This window comes from Taeniopygia guttata, chromosome 8 (genome assembly GCF_048771995.1).
Source record: "Taeniopygia guttata chromosome 8, bTaeGut7.mat, whole genome shotgun sequence".
Classification (NCBI taxonomy): Eukaryota; Metazoa; Chordata; class Aves; order Passeriformes; family Estrildidae; genus Taeniopygia; species Taeniopygia guttata.
Window position 1 is genome coordinate 22,801,481 of NC_133033.1, and position 26,321 is coordinate 22,827,801.

Below are 26,321 nucleotides of genomic sequence, written 5' to 3' on the forward strand. Positions count from 1 at the left end.
GTTCCCCATCTTCAGATTAGACAAACTTCACTGAAAGGGAGAGCTCATTCTGTCACAGCACTGCATCAGAATGGTCAAATATCCAAAACACAATTTTTGCCTTTGCTCTTTGTAAATGTAACAGGAAATTATATGTGAGATTTTTTATTTTAATGCTCACACTACAATCAACTGATTGGAAAGAAGTAAAACTCTGTATACAACTGGGAGCAGAAGAAACTGCAGGGCAGAAAGTTTCACCCAGTGGCAGCTTGCCACTGAAATGGCAGGTAATTATATAAAATGGACACTCCATGCAAAACTTTGTTGCCAGTTTGCCAGCGTGAAAGGGCTGGCAAATAGCTCTGGCAGCATTTACAGATACGTGCTCCTGCCTGTATAGAGTTCCTGGACTGGGAAATAAACCTGGGAAAAAGATGGCAGCACACTGCAGTTTGAAATCATCCATATTCATTTTGCTGCGCCTCCATGCAGATGCAGGATGCTTCCAATGCACATGCTGGCAAGACTGAGAGTTTTTAAAAGGCTTTAAAGAAGTGGCGCATTCAAGCAGTGGAAAATATTCCAGAGTTTGCTAGGGGCCCGACTCCTAAATAATAGGGAAAATACCTGAAACCAGAACCATATTCTCCTGCTGTTCAATGTGTTTCCCAGCAGGTTATACATGAGGAAATAGGCTTCAAACTCTGCTGCTGGCTTAAACTATAGGAGGGTGATAAAATAGATCCACTCAATGGCAAAATACTTCAGGATGAAATCTGAAGAGAAGCCAAGTAAAATTACACTTTAACTGTAAAACATAGGAGAGTATTACCCATGAAACTTCACATCATTTTAAGACCACTCCATCCCTAGATGAAGAACACAGGCTTCTAAACAACCAAATGGGAATTAAGTATCAAACCCTGCACTAGTACAGATAATTTCCCTACCCTTTATTTCATGACTTAATATTGACAGAACTGTTTCCAGGTCTTTATGGAAAATACTAATAAAAATTACTTTATTGAGCATCTTTAATACCCCCCACTAAGGTAACAGATACCAGACAATTCAGGAAAATTCTTAGCCAATGACTTAAGAAAAAAGCAACTTGGAGGAGTAGTGCACATGGAATAAAATATCAAACAGCCCTTTACTTTTAGCCCTGAAAATGTTGCTGAGCTTTTGTTTGAGTGGTTTTTTTTCTGTAATATTTTGTGTGATATGATTGCTGAGATCTCTTTGAAAATCCAGTCTATTTAGTACAGGGAAGACAAAAAGGGCCAAGGTGAAAGACTTTTAATTTACAAATTTCTACAGGTATTAACAGAATCAGTAATTTAACTGTTTGGTTTATCCTTAGGGCTTAGAGCAAAACTATTGTAATTTTTCACTTCTCAAAAGTCAGCTGTCAGTATCATAATGATTACATGAAGTCACAACTGAACAATATGAACAATATTTCAAGGACTTGCTATTAGTATGCAAAACCCCATTACGTTACTGACACTAAGTGATAGTTCTCTGATAGTAAACAGTTTTCAAGAGACACCCCTAAATTTCTAGCAATACCTCCTTCATTTTCATGTCAGTTTGATGGATCTTTGTGCACAAAATACGAAACATATTCAAATACAATTTAAAAAGACATTTTAAAGACAGCCAGCCTAAACAGCCTAATGGAGGAGTAAATAGAGATCAAGGTAGCAATAGTGACTACTAAATCTGACAGAAAAGTGTCCATATTATCAGCAGCATCAAACCCAGTATTTTTATCATACACAAGTGAGAGCTCTCCTCAAATGAGTTTACTAAAGCAAAAGCAAGCAGACAGGAGGATTTGCTAACAGGTCAAGCCAAACAAAAAATATCTCATTGGTTCTTGTGAGTCCTGCTCCTGTTTCCTCAGTTGTGCTTCTTTTCACAGACAAGTTTGTTTATAGCATTAAACAAACTTGAGGTACAGCCACCATAATACATACCACCCTATTTTTTAGCTGGACTCTAGTGCTACTTTTGGCTGAGATAGAATTCATTTTTTCACAGTGGTTTGGTGCTGTGTTTTGGATAATTTGGAGGCATTTCAGTTATTGCTGAGCAGCACTTACAGAGGCAAGGCCTTTCCCGTTTCTCACATGGCCGCAGCAGTGAGAAGCTGGTGGGGCACAACAAACCGGGAGGGGACACAGCAGACCCCAGCTGACCCAAGGGATACTCCACAGCACATGGCATCAGGTTCACTGCACAGAGGTGGAGGAAGGAGGAAGAGCATTCAGAGCCATGGTACTTATCTTCCCACGCCACCATTATGTGTGGCGGTGCCCTGCTTCCCTCAGGATGGCAGAACGCCCACCTGCCCACAGCGAGTGGTGAATGGATTCCTCCATTTGCTTCATTTCTGGGGGCAGCTTTTACTTTACTTCCTGTCTTTACCTCAGCCCACAAGTTCTCCCTTTTGCTCCTCTGACCCTCTCCACCACCCCACCAAGGATGCAGTAAGCAAGAGGCTCTGTGGGACCAAGTTTCCTGCTGGGCTTAAACCAGGACAGCTCAAGAATGGCAGTGCCTGCTATTAATGCTATTAAATAGATAATCCTGTCTATTTAATAGCTATCCAGATAATCCACTAGAATATGTTTCCTTTTGTTCCACCAATTCCACTCGATCACACAGTTCTCCAGGGTCCCTTGGTGCTGAAGCACCTCCTGTCTTCAAAAGGTCTTCTCCATGAAACTAAGCACTGGTTTAAGTCCTCTTGGGTATCCGTGGCAGGGATTGAATTTGCCAGAGAAAGCTGCCACTCCCTTCTTATTGTTGTGAGAGAAATATATATTGGCCTGAAGCGATCCCATGATCAATATATAATATTTCAAGTACAGGGGATAGATGGTGCTCTGGAAACTGAGCCAGCAATGCACAATACTCTGGGCACCTACGTGCAGATAACAAATTCTGATCGCTCACTGCCAAGCCTTCTTCAAAGACATGGTTCATGTTTCCAGCTCTACACCTTAGAGACTGACTGCAAAGCCAACCCCACAGATTAATATCACAGATCCCAGCAAAGTAAACTTCTGTGTAAACCCTAGAATTTGATTGATGTTTCCCAAAGACCTCCTTCTTACATAAGGTAAGAAAGATGTATGTAATAAGAGAAATGAAAGGAGAGTTTTAAAATAATTTGTGCTGCCAAAAAAGCAACATTAACCTGAACACTGTATAGGCTATAGAACTATTTTATAAGCACTAACAGAAATCCCGTATTGTCTATTAAAAATTTATCACTAACCGTAAAATTTTATTTCTTCTAGAGCATAAAGCATAATTGAAAGGAATAAACAAAGAAGAGTTAGGTTAATAGTGCACAGCAACAGAACAAACTTCAGTCTAAAGAACTGTGAAAAGCAAGATAATGAATACATTTTAAATCATGCTGCACAATAGAACTTTACTCAAAAGTGATATTGAAGAAGTGTTGCAAGGTTCATTTTCCAGGTGTTTTTATAGATAACTCTGCTTTTTACTGCATGGGCTGTATATTTTCTGGATTGAGTTTGACTCACTTTTTTTTCCTTAGAAAATGGTGGGGTGGGAAAGGGGGTAAATTGATTCTACTGAATTATTTATTATTTTAAACACATCAAGGAACTTTCCTCTTAAGCTTAAGCTTAGGAGTGAAGGTGTTGAACAAGAATGATACAAGGTTATACAATTTTATTTCAAAGACTGAATGAATTTGATGCAGAGTTTGAGGGCAGAAGCTACCCTTGAATCCACATACCAGTTGTCTTCCAAGCCAGTGTATACAGTCTTGAAATGATGAGGAAAGAGAAGTGATATTTGCAGATATAATATCATCTGGGAAATAAGTTGCCTGGTTGTTTAAGGTTCTAGTTGTGCAAAATATTTCACAAAAGATATTCTGTGGATTAACAGAACTTCCTGTTGCAGTGGTCAGTACAAAAGATTTACAGGACCTTTTTTAGGATAATGAACAAGTCATTCAAATTCAGATAATTCAAGCTTTTTGTGCCACATCTCAGTGCCACATATTCATATACAACACCATGTAAAAGTCACATCCTTCTCCTTTCTAAAACAAACCATGGCTGTGGAGAAGAGGGAAAACACTGATGTGACATGAATTATTCAACCACAAGGAGAGTAAATTCACTTTATTCAAATGAATTCACTATTCAAGGACAGAGACCAGTCCTGCTCCTCAAGACACCAACAGTTTTCTGGTTAGAGAGAGTGCACTGAAATCTAATGACTCTTCCAAAAACTAGCTGTGGGGAAAATGGGATTGTTCCCATTGACTTCAAAGCACCTTGGACCAGGCCCTAAGGAAGATTAGAAAGCCTCAAGGATGGCAGAAGACTTGGATGAAAAAAAATTTACCATTCTGGCATTTTTAAGGGGTGATAACAAGAAGAGAAATTTCAAAACCAGCACAAGAACAGCACAATAGTTGACCGGCACAAGGGAGGTTCTAGCAGTTTAAAAAATGTCCTTGTGGAAAGATAGGTACAGATAAAGGATAAGGTACAGAGAAACACAAAATTATTTCTAGTAAGAGGGAACTGAATTCAGTAATTTGTAGTAGTCCTGATTAGAATTTAGCATGACTTTTATCCTGAACTAGAAGGAAAAGGAACGGGAAACATGAATTATCCATGTGATCTGAATCAAATTTTCATGTTGAATTCCCTAGCTTCTGCTGACTTGTCCTACCTATTTCAGTAATTTAAATGTGTTGCACTAAATGAATTTTATTTAAAATAATCTAAGCTGGTTTAGTATTTTTTATTTGCAGTATCACACAAACTAAGTCTTACTGTCACATCTCTCGTGGTACAATGCAATCCTTTCAGAAAAAGACCAAAGCAAATCATACAGAGGGCTAAATGCCTATTACCTGAACAGCCTGTGTTTCCTACAGATCCTATTTCAAGGTAAATAAAGGCCCATTTTGCAGGACTGGCTTTTAGTTAGATGTACAATTTACCTTGCTGCAGGTCAGAATTTTCAAGTTGTCACAGAATGATAGCTTGCATGGGCTGTTTACTTCTTAATACAAGATATTACACTGAACAAAGACAAAGCTACTTCTTCCTCAAGGTGTCTAGCAATTGCAAAAATATCATTAACACATAATACCACATGGCTTTCAAGGCAGAACAGTCCCATGGGTGCACCCCAGAGCTCTGCTGCTGCACAGGCTGAAAAAATGTCTGGCTATTGCGAAATTTTTATGTAACAGTTTTATAATAGAAGGTATAGAGCACTGCAGGCAAAGTCTGCATGGAATAGCTATTGATTGAGGTTGCAACCAAAAATGGGAGAGTCTTGAATTTATTTCTTCCTTTTGCTACTGGTTGGTTTTGAAATGTCATGAAAATCCCTTTTTGCATCTCCCTGGCCGGGAGGAGTGACTCCACCAGTGCTTGTGCAGTACCTGACAGGAGGGCTGAGAACAGCGAGTAATTTACTCCTTGAGTAGCAGCAGTTATATCTCTGTGGAGCAAACTCATGGGATGCACATAACTGCAAAGAGCTGGATTCCTTCCCCAGCCACTGTATGCCAGTACTTACAATTCTGTGATACATTTTTGGCTTTCAGCATTCAACCATCAAGTTTGTCAGCAGCAGTACCTGGTGGAGCACAGCCACCTCTGCTAAATAGCACTGAGAGAAAAAGTGTGAGCTCTTGGTAGAAGGGCAAAGCACAAGGATGCTGTCACCAACTCAGTCACTCCTCAACAGGTCCCAGTGAAAATGCCAGCACACAGCTGGGTGCTGGGCTAACAGCACAACATCACCAGCTGGAGCATGCAGCTTGTGCCCTTCTTAGGGAGTTGGGGGAGCACTGCAGTCTCAGTGTCCTACACACAGGAGATAGAAGATTCCCTGTATGTCTCCACATGACACGTTCAGCTTTCAGGGCTCTCTGGGTGCATGCAATTGGATTCCTCCTGAAGGGGTTAAAGCAGCAGCTTTGCTTTAAAGCACCCCTGCACTGGGGAGCATTGTCAGCCACTGTGTACCTAATGCCTTTCCCTTCAGAAACCCTCAAGTCATGTGTTCACATGGTGACAGTGGGACAGGGGTGACAGCAATCAGAATAAGCACTTGTATCACATATAATAAAGACATGCATAGTCCTAGCAATAACTGCCTTGATGTAAACAAAACCACACTTCCACTAACTTCAAACTGTACTACATGGCCAATTCTGGGTCTCTGTGACCATTTCAAAATTTGCCATCACTGGAGCAATAACAAAAGATGTAAAAGCAATACATAAGAGCACTTTTTCCCTTAAATTGCTCTGATTATTTTAGAGGAGTACTAGGTAACAAATGTAAAAAAAAAAAAAGTATTTTTCAGAGATGAGTGGAAAATTCTCATTTGAGTCAAATACTGAGATCCTGCTTAGGTGGAACATGTTTTGTTTAAGATAGTGACATTTTCTACTCAGGAGAACCAGTTTCAAACTGAAGTCTCACTGCTAACTTCTGGGTTTAAATCAAGTTATGAGTGACAGCCATCCCTTACAAGCATTTCTCTTCTGAATATTTTTTCAATGCCTAATCTTTAAAAAATTCACAAAGACTGTTTTCTTTTTTATGCTCTTTTTTGCTCTTCATTGTTCTTCATAAAACTTCTTTTTGTCCAGAGACATTGCTTGGTCTATAAGTTCCAGATTGCTGTAATTTGCCTTGCTGGGACATTCTAATTTTCTACTCCTTCCTCAGACATCCAGGACCTGACTCCCATTTAATTCCCATGAATTGATACTGTAGTTAACCAGTTCTAAAATACGCTGTCATAGTTTATAGAGTGGAATTCTGCTCCACTGCATTTAATTCTGAACTCACTGTAATTGCTCCCAAGCTGTTGGCTGGAATTTTGGGACTGCAGTTAGAGGGGTATCCCTCTAAGAGCAGGGAGAGGCAGTGCCCAGGACATGCTGAATCACCGCTTATCCAATGCCTGAATAACACTGACAAAAACAAAGGCTTCAAAATGACAGGCTAGGAAAAACTAAACAGTAATAGAGACCTTCAGATGGAGATCAGAGAGGGATTGCTATGACTCAATTTTATGAAAGATGTGAAATATTCCTACAGTGAACACTTGAAACGAACAGGAAATTTCTACTCCTTTGAAACGTGAATCCCTTTGCCATCACCCTCCCTTTCGGATAATTTAGCCTCACATTTCCTGTTATTTTAAGCAGCCATCAATGTAATAATGGAAAGCAATTTCTACTTCATAAATTAGGACCTTACCTGTGGGTCTGTATTTTAAACAAGCACTGTGTGAGCTTGCTTATTGCTTTCTTTATCCCTACCCTTTGAATCACGGAGAAGTAAATTTCCAGGGGAATTTATCTATACCATAAGTCATTCCTTGGACAAGCAGTGAACAGTCTAAAGGTAAAAACTGCATAAAAAATTCATTGAATAGCAAACAGCCTCCAAAGCAGCAGCATGTTCACAGGATATTCTTAGTCAAAAAAAACAGTAGGTTCACAACTAGGACACAGACAACTGGACACCACAGCTTGTTCAAGTAGCTGTGCAACAAAGGGCCTGTGTGGAGACTATTTTCACTATTTAACCAATAAATAAAATATTTCCTGTACTGACATAATCCCAGGATAAATGTCTCAGGTCCAAATGCAGTGGCCTGTACTTGCTTTATCATGAAACAAAATGCAAATTGAAAATAATAAGCCCAGAATTGCCATAATGTAAGGAAATGAGAATTACATTCTCTGCAGTTAAGACCACATCAGTACTATGTCCAATTTGGTTTTGCAAAGTCATTGTGAATTCCACTGCTTGAAGATGCACAATCACTGTTTACTTCTAAAAAAATATTCCTGAATTAAGTTAGTGTGTATTTACATGTTTTAGACATTTTAGTCCATAACACAAAAGAAGTTAAATGGTTAAAGAGTTTGAGGTTTATAGAGCACATCTTTTCCTCTATCACTTTTCTGTTATCTACATTAATGCAAGTCCCCAGCTGGCTACTTTTCAATTGAACAAGACTACAGAAACATTTCCTTCAAGAATAAAAATCTTTATATAGAATTACTAAGCTTTGTGGCAGTAACAAGACAGAATGACTGGCTGTGTACTTATGCTTATGTGTTTGGTGAATACTGAATTTTTGAAGGATCTTAGGAAAGGATCACACATTTGGGTTCATTCAAGTTTCTTTCAAGGAAGAGAAGACACTGTCACCTGCTTTCCAGCACACCAATGGACCATGGAGGAACCCATCCAGTTGTCATTCAGAGCAGGGTATGGCAGAGAGGAACTTCCATCACCTTTCCAACAAGAACCAGTGTTCCCGAAGTCCCAACTAGATATGCCAACTAAATTGTGTGAAAGGAAAACCCTAGCAATTCCCAATGTTGATGTAGTAGCACTGAAATGCTAATCTGGACATTAATTAATGCTAAATTAGTTACAGTGGAATGAAATTACATCAATATGAAAATCAAAGGAGCTAAGTGTAATTTGCCACATAAGATAAATATTTCTACTTTACAAGGGAATAGTAACAAATGATTTTTATGTAAAATTAGTTGATGCCAAATAACAGTGAAATTCCCTTGGAAGTGAATATTACATTCACATTATTTTCAATAAAAACCCTAATTGCATTGTATGCTGTCAACATAAGAATAAGATTCCTACAGCCTGTACATGGAAACTCGAAATATCATATCATACATTGAGGGTAAAACCATATACCACCACTGTCCAGAAAAAAAGGTGAAATAGGAATTTAAAAAGCTCTGCCTATATTTTATTTGTCAAAGTACCTATCATCCTAAGTGGAGGCTTTCATCATGCTGAACAATTTATATTAGCTTAAAGCACCTAGAAATATTCTTGACAGTTCATTCTTGCTTTGATTTAAGAATCTATTGAAATGGGTATTGGGGTAAAACAATCTCTCACTGCTACAATATTTTGACTTCTTCAAGTGGTGATTATTAAAAACATATTCTAGCTAATATCAAAATGAAGAACTGTATTCAAGGGAGACAAGCATTTTGAAATAGTCTATATCCTTAACAGCATATATATAACCTGCCTCAGAGGCAATATCTAGACCTTATGCGCTATTTCCTGTTACTATATAAAGAATCCACAACCATAAATTCTACAGCTGTGCACACCCTTGCCTGAATACAAACAGCATGTTTCCAAAGGGGCTTCCCTTGTTAGTATTTGTGCAGCAATTATGCATGAAATTCATTAATGGATTTGATACAACTCTAGGCTAGAATAGGTATCCAAGAAACATGGGATGAACCATCATCTTCAGTTTTCAATTGGCTGCAATGGGGACGCAGTCCGAATTAGAGGAGTCAGATTCCACTTCCACTTTAGATTTCCCCACTAACAGTGAGATGTCCAAGACTGTTCCAAGCCCAGTTTTAGTAGGGTACATAATTCCTCACTCCTCTTTCAAAAATCTGACATATATTCTCATTGACTTCAGTGAGCATGAGTGATTAATGAGCCTTAAGGTTCAGGTGTAAAAACAGAATTACCTGACAGTGAGGCAATCCATCCATCATCACCATGGATTTTGACTGCTCCAAAGAGTTTAAGGTTTGTTGAGAGGAACTGCACACACTTGAGAACGCAACACACTGCCTACAAAAACATCTTCATCCACTTCCAGTTCAAGAGGTCTCATTTATTTTGCCATTATACCTTCAAGAAGGAAAACCTGATCTCCCCAAGCCTCTTAAAAATAACTTCCAATTTAATGATTATGGTTTCTGCTATTTTAATGGAAATTAGAATTACTGAATGCATAGCTCAAAAAGCACCACAATATTCCTCGTACAGTATTCTGAATAAGACATACAATTCTAACTTGGTTTTTCCCTTTAGCTTTATTCCACTTTGTAAATTTCTCCTTTCTAGAATCTCCTCTTACCTGGAAATATGAAAGAACTTAAAACCAGATGTGATTAGTGAATTCTGTTGAATGTTCTATCATAATGAACTGAAAAAGCTGAAAATTCTTGAGTCAGATAAAGTTTTTTATAAACCTAGCATATAACTAAATTACATTTGAATGGTACCATTTTTTAGAATAAACCTCACTGGAGGATGCTTTAAAGTCACTATAGACACTTTTCTTACATCCCTTTCTCATAAATGAGATACATTTTTGAAAAGTGAAACCACTATTTTAGACATGCAAACATATACTTCTCTTTAATCAGCAGACTTCCTTTACTCAAACATTTAGACTAGAAAGTATTACAGGAAGTACAAAATAGGTACAGTTTTCAATCGTTTATGGCACCAAAATGGACCTTTGCAGCTGTCTATAAGAGGAGAGTGGATTGGGCACCTGCAGAATATTTTCAAAGAGAAGTGCAAGCAGTGTTTGCTGTATAATTTTACTATGCAAGCATGAAGATTGCCACATAAATCAGAGATTATCTTTCAATCTCTACATAATTGTGCTTTGAAAATCTACAACCTTTCTTTTACAAACAAAACAAAAGGCCGTATTTTTTCCTTTATTCCCACTACTTCATGTCATTCTAGACCTGCAGAAGAGCTATAAACTGGGATTAACAGGTTGGTTGGACAGGTTTATAGCTGCTTTATATCCTTGTAATAGTAGATATCAAGCAAAACATAGTCAAATTTGAGCCTGAGGCTCTAAACATTATTCCAGATACAGAGCTAACCTTTTAAAAGTGGCACGTATAGCATGTCTGCCTAAGGCTGCAGACAGCTTGAAACAGTCATGTGGCAAGGTATATATTATTTCTTTCATCTCAATGCAGTATTAATTCATAAAACTCATCTGGCTGGATGTCAGCCCAGTTAACTCCTTAAATGCTGACCATTTCCTTTTCTGGATCATTTGTCTGTAAAAATCATAAAAGTAATGAGGAAAACCTTTGTAGTTTCTAACTGATTTGAACAGTTAAGCATATGAGTAGGTGCATAAAGTCCTAAAATTCAAGATAAGGTGACAATAAAACAAGACTATCAAACAAAAAATTTCAGAAACAGAATAATTTGTTAAACTCCAATCACATCAGTCTTCAGAACACCAGAAGTGCCATACAAGAACAACACCCTTCACACTTACAGTGATGTGTAGGTATCCACTTGGAGAAAACAGAAAATCCCTGAAATTTCTATAAATTCAGTTTGAGTTAATTCCTTGCTGGTGAGGCTGAGTTCAGGCATATTTGGTGAACCAAGTTCAAACAGACCTCCCTGTCAGAGCAACAGCTCTACACATGCAGCATTTACAGTTAAGCAGTTGTATACAACAGGATCTTTCTGATTTCTATCAGTGTATTTGCTCTGAGTGGGAAATAATCCAGTGGGAAATACTGGGAGGAAAATCAGCAAAGATCTTAGTGTATATGTTCAAGTTTACAATTCACAGAAGAGTAAATCATCTCTTCATTCACACTCTGCAGTTATTCACCGAACATGAGTGCAGAGCCAACAGAGAGTGAGATGAGGCTTAGTGGCCCCTACCTTGGAAAAAGCACATCCATAAATAATGATGGAAACTGCCATCCTTGGCTGGTCTGTTTGCTATCCAACTAAAGCTGGCATATTAAAAAGACTGAGAACTGAAAGCGGAAAGGACTAGAAGCATATTTTTCTCTCTTCACCTACCCAAACAACATTCACCAATGTCTGTTTCAGCTCCATTCCTAGCCTGAAGTAAAACTGAATTAACAATAGTATTACTAATATTTTTTATAAATATGCATTTCCATTAAATTTCTTGTAGATTGCTCAGTCTGGGACCAAGCTAAAATACATTAGTGTCAGTAGTTTAAAAAATATTTTTGACCATTTAGAATGTTTGATATTTCCATTAAAATCTTGCTTCAATCAAACACTGAGATATTGACTCTGATCTAAAGTCACTGGATGCAATGGGAGAGTTTACAAATAGCTCCACGCAAAGAAAGCTTTAATCAGTAATAAACCAGAAATTAACTGCTATTGGCCTATCATGATAATTTTTAAAAACTCAAGATGTGTAAACAAGTCTAATAACATTTTTTTTGCTGCTTATATGTATTTCAGACACAGAGTAGATATTCATTAAATTTACCAACAGAAGGTAAAGCCAACCACCACTCCCTCCCATTTAAGTTCATGTTTTCTGAATAAAAAGTACTTTCAGTCATTTTATGAGAAAGAGTGATAGGAATTCATTACTATGAGAGCATACAAAAATGTAAGAACAAATTTTATTTGCTCTTAATGCTTTTCCAAGGCAGAGAATTAATAACTGCCTGTGAATATGTCATGCAGGTTACTTTTATATGCACAAGAACATTTTGAAAATACATATCTTCAAGCAAAACAGCTTGGGAGGCTGTATCAGATTTTTCCCAACATTTCCATCTTCTATAAATGAAATCTTGAATTTTTTGAATCTTCTATTCATTTGCTATTGCTCATGCTAGAAAGTCATGAAACATTTCAGGCAGTGCATCCAGGCAAATTAGCAACCACTGTGTTTTCAAGCCATGAGCTTGAAAGCACTCATGGCTCCTCTGTATTCATGGCATGATGTTCCAATTCCAAACTCTTAGTTCTCTCAGGTGGCCGAAATATGTGGATGACATAAATTTTTCCTATTGTCAAGTCAAAACCTGTAATCTGAAAAAATACATGCCTGAATTCTTGTTAGTGCCATTCAAGTCCCCTGCTTTCCTTCTGCACAGGAAAGCACTTGAGAGGATCTTTCTTGCCATCACAGCTGACCTAATAACTACAATATTCACTGTACTACCTTTTTTGTCTGCCTTGTTCAAAACCAAATAAATAATTTATGATAACTGATCCTACAAGTAAGACTGCTAAGTATAGATTATTTAAACCTACCTTATTTCAGTACCATCTGTCTCAGTTATTTACATGCCAAAAGTTGAAGTCCATGAAAATGGGTTTGGAAATCCTGTGGACTACCCCACATGGATTTAAAAATCCCATTCAACATACAGCTGAGACAGTATTGGTTTGAAAATCAGATTTTTTTGAAGTCTTTCATGAGTCCCTTCTTACTGCTTTCTTCCAATTCAAAGATTTTTCCAACAAAGTACTTCTAATTTTAAGCGGTTTTTTCATCCATCAAATACAACAGAAGCGTAACCAAGTAAATAAAATTAAACAAATGCTAAGAGAAGGTCTTAGAAACTTGACCTTAAACTGTGCTAAGTTGATGGCTGTACGCTTACCATAACGCACTGAGAGATCTTAAAAGGTGCAAGAGATAGAAAGTTACAGAACAGGTGAATATGAAGGTTGTGTTTCTCTAAAACCAAACACAACTCACCTGTGAAGGAATCTGGGTCTACTGTTTTTCAGAGTGTGCCAAAGCAGCCCTGTTAAAAGCTCCATGCTCGCACTGCCTTTATCTGATTAAATGAAAAGATTCTCATACCACCCCGAGACTGACCTGCACTTTGCAGAAAAGGGTTCTAAATGGTATCTGATTCAGCACTCATCCCCACTGAGCAAGGGATCTGGGCACTGTAGAAAGCCAGCTGTGATTAAATCTGGGTTGTGCATCACTGATCACATTTAAACAAGGCTTTTACGCACATTTACACAATGCAGAACTTCTGATATCGTTCCAAAAGAAACATCGCTAAAACTTTGCAGCTGTAGAACTCATTTAATAAAAGATAGCTCCAAGAATGGTTGCCAAATTTCCAGCTAGACTTTCAGGGCAGAATTTGATTGGGTGTTCAAAGAACAAAAATGGTCATGCAGCATCTGTGAGAAAGCATTAGTGCCTCTGAAAATAACTATGCTTGTGCTTTAGCAAAGTACTGAGGATGGGACTCAAAACATGGATCTTTAGATAGCCTAACATATGCTTTAAGAAGATTTTAGATGTCCTAAATCTAAAAGTAAGTCACAAAACCCGAGGACTAACTTCTGTACACACATAAATTTTGGCAGAAATCCAACTCAGAGATCCAAGTCCTGTTCTCCCGTACACAAAATTTTCTTTGGTGATTTAAACAAACTTCTAGGCACACCTTAAAAATAGAGAAAGTGAACCCCTGCCATTTTGTACCCAGTAAAATGTTGTCTACCCTTGTCATACCTAAAATACATGCATACTGATTTTTTTACGGTCTTTAAGTTTTTAATATCCCTCCAGATCTGAAAATTTAATTTTGGAAATGCACAGAGAAACTCAATTCTGGCAAGCTTCATGCAGGATTTCAGTGCCCAGTTTCTCCTTAAGCTGATAAACATTCACTGACTACTCCCGTTCAGAGTGTAAATAAGTCACGCCTACACAGTTACACAAATGCAACCTTCTTTAAAATGGATTAAAAACCCCAAACAACCAAAGATCAAACTTCTTGTGTAATAGTCTGGGTTCTGCAGTAAACTTTGGAAAGAGTAATCAAAGTGCATTTTGCCCAAGGGTGCTCAGATTCCTGTCTCTCTGGTGAGGACTTTGACCAAATATCTTGGGGCTAATTTAACACAGGAGGCAAAGAAAGGCTTTCTCTGGCCCTCATGCTCAAACTCTGCTAGAACAGGTATTATAGCAGGGACAGAAATATATAAAAAATAAGAACAAGAGTAAAAAGGGAGAGTGGATGAAAGCAGTTGAGGAACATTTCTGTCAACTTATTCAGCTGCAGCCTAATTAAATTTTAAAAGTGACCTTACTTTAAATTCTCTGACTGAATAACACCAAAAGGATTGCCAAGCAGTGCAACAGGATGCCCATGAAAGGGCATTGATGAGCCATTGTCCCTGGTGGAATTTAAAAGTAGGTGTGGTACTTAGCAACATGGTGTAGGGGCAGACTTAGCAGTGGCAGGGACTGTCTCAAAGGTCTTTTCCAACATAAACAATACTATGATCCTGGTAGAGAAAACAATTCAGGCTTTATAGAATTGCTATTTTTAGGTCTGTGTTACATTGAGACATGATCATAACATCTCTTTAAGGCCAGACCAGCAAGGGCTCAGCATTAGACTGATGAGGTGATTTTTAAATTCAGGGCATGAAACTTGTCAGAATAAATACTTTGGGAGGCTTCTGGAACTCACTGCAAACGCCAAGTCATGTCTCATGGTGTGTTCTGTATTTAGTGCAAGGTAGAAAAATGCTGAACACTCAGACAGTGCTCTGAAGTAGTTCATATTTAATAGGAAAACAAAATCCTACCACAAAAAACTAACACTAGTCACAGTGATAAATAATGTGGAAAATCTCAGCAGCACTAATATCACTTACATGAAATGATCCCCAGCTACAGTTCCCAAAGCAATTACCTCCCAGGGCCATAATTAGGTGTGCTATGAGCACAGCATGCTTCTCTCTCTGGAGTGCCCACCACTGCCTCATGACAAGAGACAGGATGCCAGTCATGACCATCTCTTATTCTGTAGCATAATTCTTAGGAAATGGATATGGAATCCTCCAGATATGATGTGGGAGGTACCCAGAAATATATAGGCATGAAATAACCCATAATACAATTTAGTAAATATAATGTGCAATACATTTCACATGATGCAAACAAAACCAAACTAAAAAACAATATAACAAGCAGCAAATACTCATTCAGTAAACAAGATCCTTCAAAAGGCAGCACATGCTGTCCTCAGAAAGAGCACACCAATTTGAAGCAGATAAGTAAGGACCATTATCAAAGGGATAATAACCATCTCATACTTATGCATGCAGCATAATGAACAGAAAAGCACAATAATGCAGATATGTTAGATTAGCATAATTTTATTCCAGTATTCAAATGTCTAAGTTGGAAATGGGTTTTGTTTCAATTACAGCTTTCCTCCATGGGTTTTAAAACATTTTATTGAAAACCCAGACTGTTTTATTTTGGTTTTAGCCCATTATCTGCTATTACCATCTACCTTGCCTCTCTTTTAGCAATGAATACAGCTTCTCAACTATCCCAAAAATCTTAGGCGTATAATAGAGCATTAGTTACATTGTCTAGTAATATCTTCATGACATTTCAGATAGATATGGTAAAATGCTTCTCCCATTTCTCTATTTAGTTATATATTTACCTTCTTCCTATGACTAAACTTTCCCTCTGTCAGAAATACAGTATTTAAAACCTTGAATTTTTTTTCAGAATATTTTACACCTGTTAGACCTGTGTTCTTTAACAATTTACATCCATTGAATTAGGCAATTGCATTTAACTTAAAAGTAAGAATCAATAAGTAATTACTGCACATGAAAGTCTAACCTACTGTATACTAAAAACTACTTTATTTAATTCATTTACTTGTATTCAGATTATCAAGTTGCTCCTAAAGGAAAGCAATCATCCAAAGATGAGTAGTTAAATTTTAACTAAAAGAGAAGATAGCAATGCCCTCAGGGAATTTTTCCAAAGGCTATTCACCAACATCATTACAGACAACAATAACACAGAACCCTTGTATGGCTTTTTGTTTCACTTCAAGTACTGACAACTGTGGCGTTTTCTTGCAGACAGAGTTACAGGGTGTTTTTCCTACCTCCTACTCTGCTGCTGCAAGAAAGGAAAACACAGTGTCTGAAAGGCAAGTCTTACATGAGGCACTCTATCTAGAAAACAATTCGAGAAGCAGCTTTTTTGGGCTGTTCAACTTTTTCTGTACTTTTTCTCAAGCACACCAGAACACACATGGCTTAGTTAAAAGGCTAACTGCTGTCATCTAGAGAAATAAAATTACTTCTGCAGACTCTCACACTCATCTGCTTTCACAGTTAAGGCTGAGTCAATCTCTTTTGGTCATGATGCAGGTCTGAGAATGTACTGGTTTAGAAAATCAATGTTTAATTCTGCTAGATCTTCTTGCACCCCAACATTAGCACACAAAGCAGATTTTAATTTTTAGCTTGTTCTGACCCCAAACATAAGGACAACCTTAACAACTTTTCTAGTCAGTGGTGTTGGGCTCCAAGGAAGGCACTGAGGCACTGGAATCAGTTGAGAGAAGGGCAACGGAGCTGGGGACGATTTGGGCCGTGAGTCTGATGAGGAGTGGCTGAGGGATGTGAGGGTGTTTGGCCTTCAGAAAAGGAGGCTCAGAAGAGACCTGTAAGGTCTCCACAGCTCCCTGAAATCAGGTTATGGAAAGAGGAGGGGGGGGTCAGTCTCTTCTCCCAGGTAATGACAGGAGGAGAGGAAATGGCCTCAAGTTGCAGCGGGGGCAGTTCAGATGGGACGTGAGGGGTAACTTCTTCCTTGAAAGTACTGGAATAGGTTGCCCAGGGAAGTGGTTGAGTCACCAACCCTGGAGGTGTTTAAAAGACCTGTAGATGTGCTTGGGAACTTGACTTAAATTTAGATTTAATGGTGGAGTTGGCAGTGCTGGGTTACGACTTGGACTCATTGGTCTTGGAGGTCTTTTCCAGCCTAAACAATTCTATGATTCTAATTACTGATCATTCAAGCAATTACAAAACCCTGAAAAAAACCCACTGCTTTTGCTTTAAAGAGAAAATGAAAGAGCAGCTATCTGGAAGCAATTTGACTGATTAAACATCTTCTATATCAGAACAACAAAATTGTACTGACTGAATTTAACAGATAGGTGACACACTGTGACACATGCTTTATTAGAGCTCAAACAAAACCTGTTTATTGCAGAGCTGCAATTAGGAGACCAGGAGAAATGGGAGTATTGTAAACACATGTCTGATAAGATAGGATGCTCAAAACTAACAGGACATAAGGAGAGACAAGGTCCTTTGCTGTACCCTTGGGACAGGAATTGGTGCAACTATGTGTGTGTGTATCCTTCCAGAGCAAATGAAAAGCTACCACAGTACATGGAGACTATGCATAACAGAGGCACAAATAAAGAAAAAGTTCCTGAAATACTTTAAATAATAGTCTTTCTACTGAAAGGAAACAGGCTATCTGAATAAGATGTTCAAAGTTGCTAATATAATACCTTATTAAAATCACTTCCAGTAACACAAAATAGCTTGTCAGCTGGGGAGTAATAAAACAATCAGACTAATAAACTGGAAAAAAACCCTACAATTATTCTGATCATATGCTAACATATTTCCCCATTTTATTATCTTGATTTGCTTTTATAGTAATGCACTCAAAACAGTTTCCTCATAGACAGCAAGAGATAATCATGTCTGCACTAGTTCTCAAGGCAGTGAGAAAGTAATGGTAATAAGAGCAGAAATAGTCATTTAATTACCATGCTAAACAAGATTTTCTGTGCTTCTAGTTTTGATCTCACAACATGCAGTGGCATGGTTTTGTGACTGACCAGTTAGTGACTGGGGATGTTTGGTTTGGCACAGCTTGCAGCTGTTGAGATTTCTACAAAGGCCAAGTCCTTTTCTGTTGTCTATATTTGCTTTTGCTCCATTTCACAGCTTGATTTGCTGCTCGATGGCATTTTTTACCTGGCATCAATGAATTTATTTCCTTTAGCACAAAACCAGTCCTTCCCTAGAAGGTCTGATGTGGTAACACAAGAACACTGAAATACAGAAAGGATACACCACTGCTCAATGTGGTATTGACTTGTTACTATATTGTGACTTGCTTAATGAAGCTTTTATTTTATTAAACCAAGGAATTAGGATTGCTCAAGATTAATCAGTTGAAACTCAAAATGTCAAACAGCCTCCTATTTGTATGTTTATATGTATATAAAGTTATTGGTTCAATACACTGATTTCTAGGAATTACATGCAATTAAATAATCCACAACAATGTGGAATACAGTTTAGTGATACTTAATCAAAATACTTAAGGATCTTATCAAGAATAAACAAATCCAAGGAACTGACTGTATTTTTACTTATCATGTTATAGATTTCTTAATATTTGAAGATGGTTTGCAATGCAGCTCTGCAGCAAAAAGCTGAAGCCACAAGGGAACATCTTATTTCTCCACCACTTTTAATCGGTGCTTGGTTATATGCAATGAATTCCTGGACTCTGTCATAACAATTAGTTAAATTATTCTTCAATCTAATAGCATAGAATTTCATTAATTGCACAGACTCCTCCCAAGTACCAACACTTTTACTTTCTTGGCAAACCTCAAAGTCAGAGGAATTGAGAAACTAAACCTATCCCTAACAATAGGGATTACTTATATTAATAGTCATACTGAAGTCAGTTGGCTTACACATGAATTCATAAACATTGGCTTTCACATGGAAAATATGTTGATAAAAACCTGTTTTGGTTAAAAAAAATGAAGATCTAAATAAGTAATAGTTTTTTCCAGGAGTATTTTATTCAGTTGGTTAGAGTCACGTTCAATAATTCACCCTTCTAAAAGCAAATTTTGAAAACCTTTTCCTACTCTGACAAATCATCCTATAGGAATGCATGGCAGTACTTGTCTCAGCAAGTAGGAAAACTTCCAAGTCTGGATCTGAGGCCTGATATTACTGAAGACTTTGGAAAAAGCCCTTGGCCTGTCTTTCCACTCTGAACCAACTCCAGTAAGTACCTCAACAGTGTCAAAATCATTTAGCAAAAATACACCAGTGCTACAAGTCAGAATCTAACCAGATATGCTATGGCTACAGGTATTGGAATAGACAGCAAGGGAGAAATAATCCTCTGTCTAATGTCATTTACTCATTCTATCATCCAGCACTCACTCAGACTTGTAAAAGCACTTCTAAATTACCTTTGACAGAAAATATATTCTTCCAAAGCTCTGTTTACTTATATGGCTCTACATTAATAATCAGCAAGGAAAACAAGAGCATGAGATTAAAATGCTTTTGCAGTGATTAAATACACACCACTATATTGGATACAGGTGTTCAGTATCCAATATACTGAGATGAGCAAAGTGTGTACAATTTACATATGTGTGAAAATAGATGACTTACAGTTTGCATAAAAAAACACTCATCATTTGGCATAGCATGGATATCTGGCTGTTTAACTGGAAGGGAATCCCAGAAATAGTTGTTATAAGTATTACCATAGCTCCATTATGCTCAGTGGTCCCAAATTAATTAAATTGGGCTGTGATTATGACACAGGGTATTTTATTATATTTATGAAGTTCAGAGAAATAAAATAGAAGATCAAATTTTGCTTGGAAAGCAAGAAAAATCATTATTTAAGTGCTTTGAATAATAATTTGCTCAATCTCTAATCTCAGGTCTAAATCTTTCCTTTTCTAACAGACATATGGTTGTGTGACATGAAATGCTTTAAACCCAGGGACACATCACATACCCTAAACTCCCCCTCAGAATTGTACAAGAGATACTTGGCTGTCACTCGTCTGCTTCACATGATCTTTGGATGGCCATGGCACACCTGGCTTAATTATCATCACCTTTTCACTGCAGAAGATTAATTCAGTCTCTTGCAAATATAATATTCACTGTAAATACCTTGCTCCTGCAAACCCAATATACATTAATAAAATGTTTGTAGATGTCTCTGCTTCTGCTGCTTTAATGATGCAAACGTACGTATTCACATGAAAATATTCTTTTCATATTAAAATAATGACATTTTTGTTGACCAGATCATGCTGAGTTCAGAGATCTTCTAACTTTTCTATTCATCCCAGTGATCCCTATAAGATATTCGCATTAACAGTTTTTTTTAGCAGCTAAATTAACTTACCTTATTCTTATGTTTCCACAAATAACTAAGTTTTCAGTCATCAAAATTTTCTTGAAAGTTTTATGTTGTTTTATTTTTTCTCTGCAACTATTTAACCGCTTCTTTGCAAAGCTGGACAATTCTTTATCTTTAGATTAACTGACAGTTTAGTTGCAACATAGAAGACTCATGTGAAAGTCCACGGATAAATTGTTGAGATTCATAGTCCCTCTATTCTAGTTCCCAATATATTTTTATTTTAAACTAGGAGCATTCATTCTTGTTTCAGCAGATCTTGGGACAGTTTGTACAAGGCCATGTTTAATTATGCCTGACCTCCTTGATTTTAAAGTCCTGATAAGAAAAATTGTTTGTGTTGATGTATTACAAGATGCACCCACAAGTTAAGAATGAGAGCACCTTAGCAGTGGCTTCTAAACACTTTGGAAATTTGTTATTGTTCCTCCTGAGAATTTAGTTGTTTCTCCTTGTGCACTGCCCAGAGTGAAAAAAAAAACCTTCCCTTAAACCCTCTGAGTGAACCATGGCATAAAAACATGAGATGAATAATAACCTTATTCAAACTCCACATCAGAAAGGTATATAATTCACTCCCATTAAAAAAAAAAAAAAATAGTTTAGGAGTTTAGCAAAGCTAAGCTGTCTATTCACCAAATTAAAAAACAAACAAATAAACAAACCCCCAACAAAAAAACCCAGTAATTTCTTTGTTTCAAATCCAGATTACTCATAGATTAGTACTATTTCAAGTGAAAATCAAGCCCTGAAAAATATGCATAATAATGACAGATTCAAGAAACACTATGCAGCCAACTCCTGAAGCAAAGGCCAATGTTAAGTGACCTAGATAACTAACTAGAAGTAATGTTTTCCTTTGAACAGCAAAAATTCTTTGGGCACTATGGTCCTAATTTAGTACTTTACTTAGGTATTTTGAGATAGATTGCAATGGTCTTGAGCAAAAAAATGCATGTATAGTGTACTCACATATATTCGTTTTCACAGTACTATCTTCTGCTGTGCTTATCACTACCATGAAAATACCTAATCATTACCAGAGGGAGTTGCAGTGAAGTAAAAATGGATCTTGCCACAGAAATTATTATTAGAGATTTTAAGGAGCTGGAGGAAATATATATGCCTGCACAAATCAGTGAAAAGTCAGTATTTCTTTCTGTAATACAGAGATACTACAAATGCTTCCTAAAGAAGAAATATCCCACTTCTGTAGAATGGTGCTTCCCTTCTGAGACAGAAATTCTTTCAGCCTTAAAATGCTCTTTTCCTTATCTACTTCTGACTAATTAACATTGAGAGCTTTGGCTTTGTAGGATATTTGCCTTGCATGTTGTTAAATTGGTCAAGCAATAAGATATGACAATGCAAGTCAGGTAGTTATGAGGCAATAATTTTGCCTCTCCAAGAAAATGGCTGAGAAGGAGATAAAGCCAAGTGTCCTTCATGCTAATGGGTGTAATTACTTGCTAATACCTATTTCCTGGGAAATGTCATATTATTTTAAGGAAGCCCATGTTGCATGGGAGACCCACTGATGTCACAATAACTGCTGAGGTGCACCCACACGTGGGCTCTGTGTGTGCACTGCACCCACACACGTTTTTCATTGCCCATTTACAGCTGATTATATTACTGATCCTTACAAGGGACCTGCCAGCTGAACAGCCTGGGAGCTCTTGGGTAAAGCACAGAAAAAAAAGCCTCCATATAAAAGTAACTTTCTGAAAAACCGAACATCTCTAAAAACTGTTCAACCGAATCAATAAAAAAATCCTCAGACTTCTTTTCCTCATTTCCTAATTCATGTTGAAATCACAAAGTGATATACAGATCTGCAGAATATGTGTGAACTGCTGGCTTCTGTAAATAACTAAATGCAAAGGAAAAAAACATAATGAAACTTAAGTGTCTTTAACTCTTGGAGTCAATTTTTAAAATATTGAGGTTTCAGATTTAAATGAGAAAATTCTTATGAATAAAAAACCAAATATTGTTAATGATTTATTTACAGATGGATCTCAGAAACCACTGAGTTTAAAAATAAATATAAAAAGTATTTTATGCAGGTTTTGTTCAGAATATTCCTTGAAGCCTTCTGAATAGGCCTTTGAAAAAGTTTTTTCACAAAATTGGTGGAAAGATCAAGATAAAAGAAAAGGAGTTTAGGGCTAGGCACTAAAATAATCTTTGTAAACAGTTAAGAGCTCAGAATTCTTAACTGTGGAACAAAAACCACCCCCCTCTAAGTTTCACCCAGGGAACTGTCCTAATAGCTCAAGTTTTCTATTTTGAAATGACCAGGCTAATGGGTTTTTTAGACATCAGTAGTTTGACCAAAAATATATTCTCAGACTATATTGTGATTTACTTGCTCCTGGGATTAAATACCTTGTCCTTCTACTGAAATTCTCTTCCCTATAAGATTCAATTCAGCCACTGTTGTTGTTAGTTATTATGGAATACCTTTATTTTCAGAAATTAACATCAATGAACTTCTGATTTTCTGGGCAATGACCTCTTGTTGAATCATCTATTGCAAAACTGAACCCAAATTCTGCTCAGGTTTTAGGTGAGGGTTAGAAGAAGTAATTTATGACCAAATATTTATCACAAATACCGCAGTCAATACTTGAACTGAAGTAACCAAGTATAAATAAACCCCTGCTTCAAATTCAGCATAAGAATCTATTTCTTTCATATTTTTAAAGTTCTGCTTAAAATTAATCATCCATTAGGATCATGTACTCCTTCATGGGCTACACCCATGTTTTTGTGAATTGAGAGGAAGAAATTTCCAATGGAATGAGCAACTGCAGCTCCAAAGCTTTATTTGCTTTGCATTTGCAGAAAATAATCATGGCTCATGCTGAATTCCTATTCTAAATTACAGTTCTGTGGGGCTTTAAAAGCCTTCAAGAGCTCTATGCTCTCTCTTGGTCCACATGTCTAAAACAAAACAGTATAAACAGAATGGAGTTATGATTTCAATATTTCCATTTTCTCCAGACTTGAAACAGTTTGTTTTGTAGTTGTTTGTTTGCTTTTTTCTGCCAACTAGTTTGTATCCAGAGGAAGATAAATACTGAGAGCTAGAGAAATGAGGAAGACAATGCAAGTGTACAAAATAAGTTGTTTTAAAACAATATAGAGTGAGATTTGATTATAAAACATGCATATAATTTTTCATATCTATTTCTAATGTTTTTAGGATTCAGTTTACTTTTTATATTAAGGACATTTACTTTAGTAATAACCGAGTGCTTATTTTGATTAATGTAGGTTTTTAGGCACATGCATCACCTGTATGTGTAAACATTAATCTGCAACAGATAAATCTTTTTATGTTTGCTTAGTTATAATACTGTGCCAAAATAGTGCACGTAACTTGACTAATGAAAATGAGGAAATTCTGCAGAATATATGAATTTTACCCTAATAAAACATTTTTAAACACTTATCTACATTTATTCACAGCAGTTTTCTTTTAAAAGGATAATTCAATGTAACTAAAACACCAGTGATCATATCACATTATGGCTCTGACAGTCTGACCTATCAGTTACACAAAAGGCAATATAAGACTCCAGAAATAGACTTCCAACACCAGGAAATTCCAAACTTTATCTCCCTCATCTTTTTTCCTAAATATATTTTGTAGCAACAAAATTGTCTTGGGCAGTTGAGTAAAGAAATGCAGCAGATTTACTACAAGCTCTGCACTCCAACATTTCAACCCCATGCATTTTACCCTAAGGTGGGTAACTACCATGCATAATCCTAAAGTATGCATTCCTCTACTGCTCTGTTCTGGGAACCCCATCTTTATGAATAGTACAGATACTGCAGATATGTAAAGCACCCCACTCTGACTCACATATTCACTGTTTTCAGAATGTTAACCTATTTATTCCTTTAATTAAGTGAGCTTGTAAAGGGACTTTGTATTTAGATTTTTTTCAGGGGTAAGGGGTTTTGTGTTATTGTTTTATTGGTTTAAATATGTTAAAAGTTTCTACATTTTGAACTTTACAACCACTTGTATTTAATACTCTAACTCTTTAATTATTAAACTTTAAATATCCACCACTGTTAGACACATGTATCTATAAATATATCGCTATTGTGCCAATAAGGCTACATCAGTGATTTATATCAAACCAGTATTTCCATACTGAAACTGTGTACCACAAGCCCTGTTTCCTTGTACCATATCCACTGCCAGGAGAAAAGCTGTACAGTTGCTCCCACATAACAGTTCCCTGAATTTTGGCATAAGTTTAGTATCTCACACACATAATCACAGAGTAGCAATAGGTTGAGAAAACAGCTTACAAATTCCTCATCAGCTGCAGTTTTACCTAGTCAAATATTTGGTGAAAGAATTCGGCAGGAATATAACTGCAGTAAGACAGAGTTTAGCACTAAACTGCAAGCTCAGATTACTAGATTTAGACAAAAAATTCAGTTGTGTAGGACAGGATAAGTGAAAGCAGGAAAGGACTTATCCCTACCACTCCCATAGCCCACTCAGGATGCACTGTGCCATCACATTCATTTTTTCCCCCCCTTAGTCCAGGCAACTGACCCATCTCTGCATTCTTTGCCTTTAAACATTTATGTACAACCCATTAGAATGAGCCAAGTCTCACTGTACCACCAAGTATGAGTCCTCCACATACAGTGCCACTTTGGGGCTCATGGGAGGTTAAATTCTTTCAGTGGCATACAATTAACTGCAAATAATTGAGTCTCTTTGCCTTGCATAAGAGTTATATGGAAAAAGCACAAGTTCAATAAGTTAGCAGGAGCCTCAATTTACTTTTGATTTATTTTCAGTGTATACGCCGTGCTTAATAGATTGTTGTTGGGGAGAGAGACAGTAAAAATTCCTTCTGGTAAACAATTTCGTTTAAGAATTAAAATTAGAGATAAATAATGATCCAATTTTATTGAGACTGAATGCAACTGAGAAGAATGCAAATTGAAGCGTCTTGATGGCAAATTAAGTTGTTTCATTATCTTTCATAAATTGCTTTGGGAGGATTCACTCTTGGCTAATGAGTATAAAACTGAAGACCAAATTACTTTTTTTTCTTCCCTGGGAGTTTCTGTCTTTGAGGTCAAAGGGAGTCTCTCAAAGTAACTCTAACAGAGCTTGGGCTCTTAATAGTTACTAGAAGCAGCCATCGTTCTCATGCTAGCAGCACGAAAAATATGTCAAAACCCAGCAAAAATCAATCAACTTCTAATCCATTTCATGGTCATTTCAATTAGTGTCCTTTCTCTCAGAGGTCTTCACAAAGCATGAGGTCTATTGCTTGCAAAACAATATACACTCACCATGCCATTGAAAGTTCAAATGAAAATTTATACAAAGAAAAACTGCACCAAAAAAAAAAATCTGAATCAGTCAAGTTGAAAGAGACTTTTGAAGGTCATCTGGCCCATTATCCTGCTCTTCTCATCACTTTTCTTAGGAAAAATGCAAACAGCATATGATTATATCAAAAATGTATCTTAAGAACAGCAACTTCAGAGTCAAATCAAGTATTTGTGCAACAGTGCTGTACTGATGCCATTACTGTATTGTCATTGTCATTATTAACCACGATCACGCGCAAGCAGACAGTGATTTC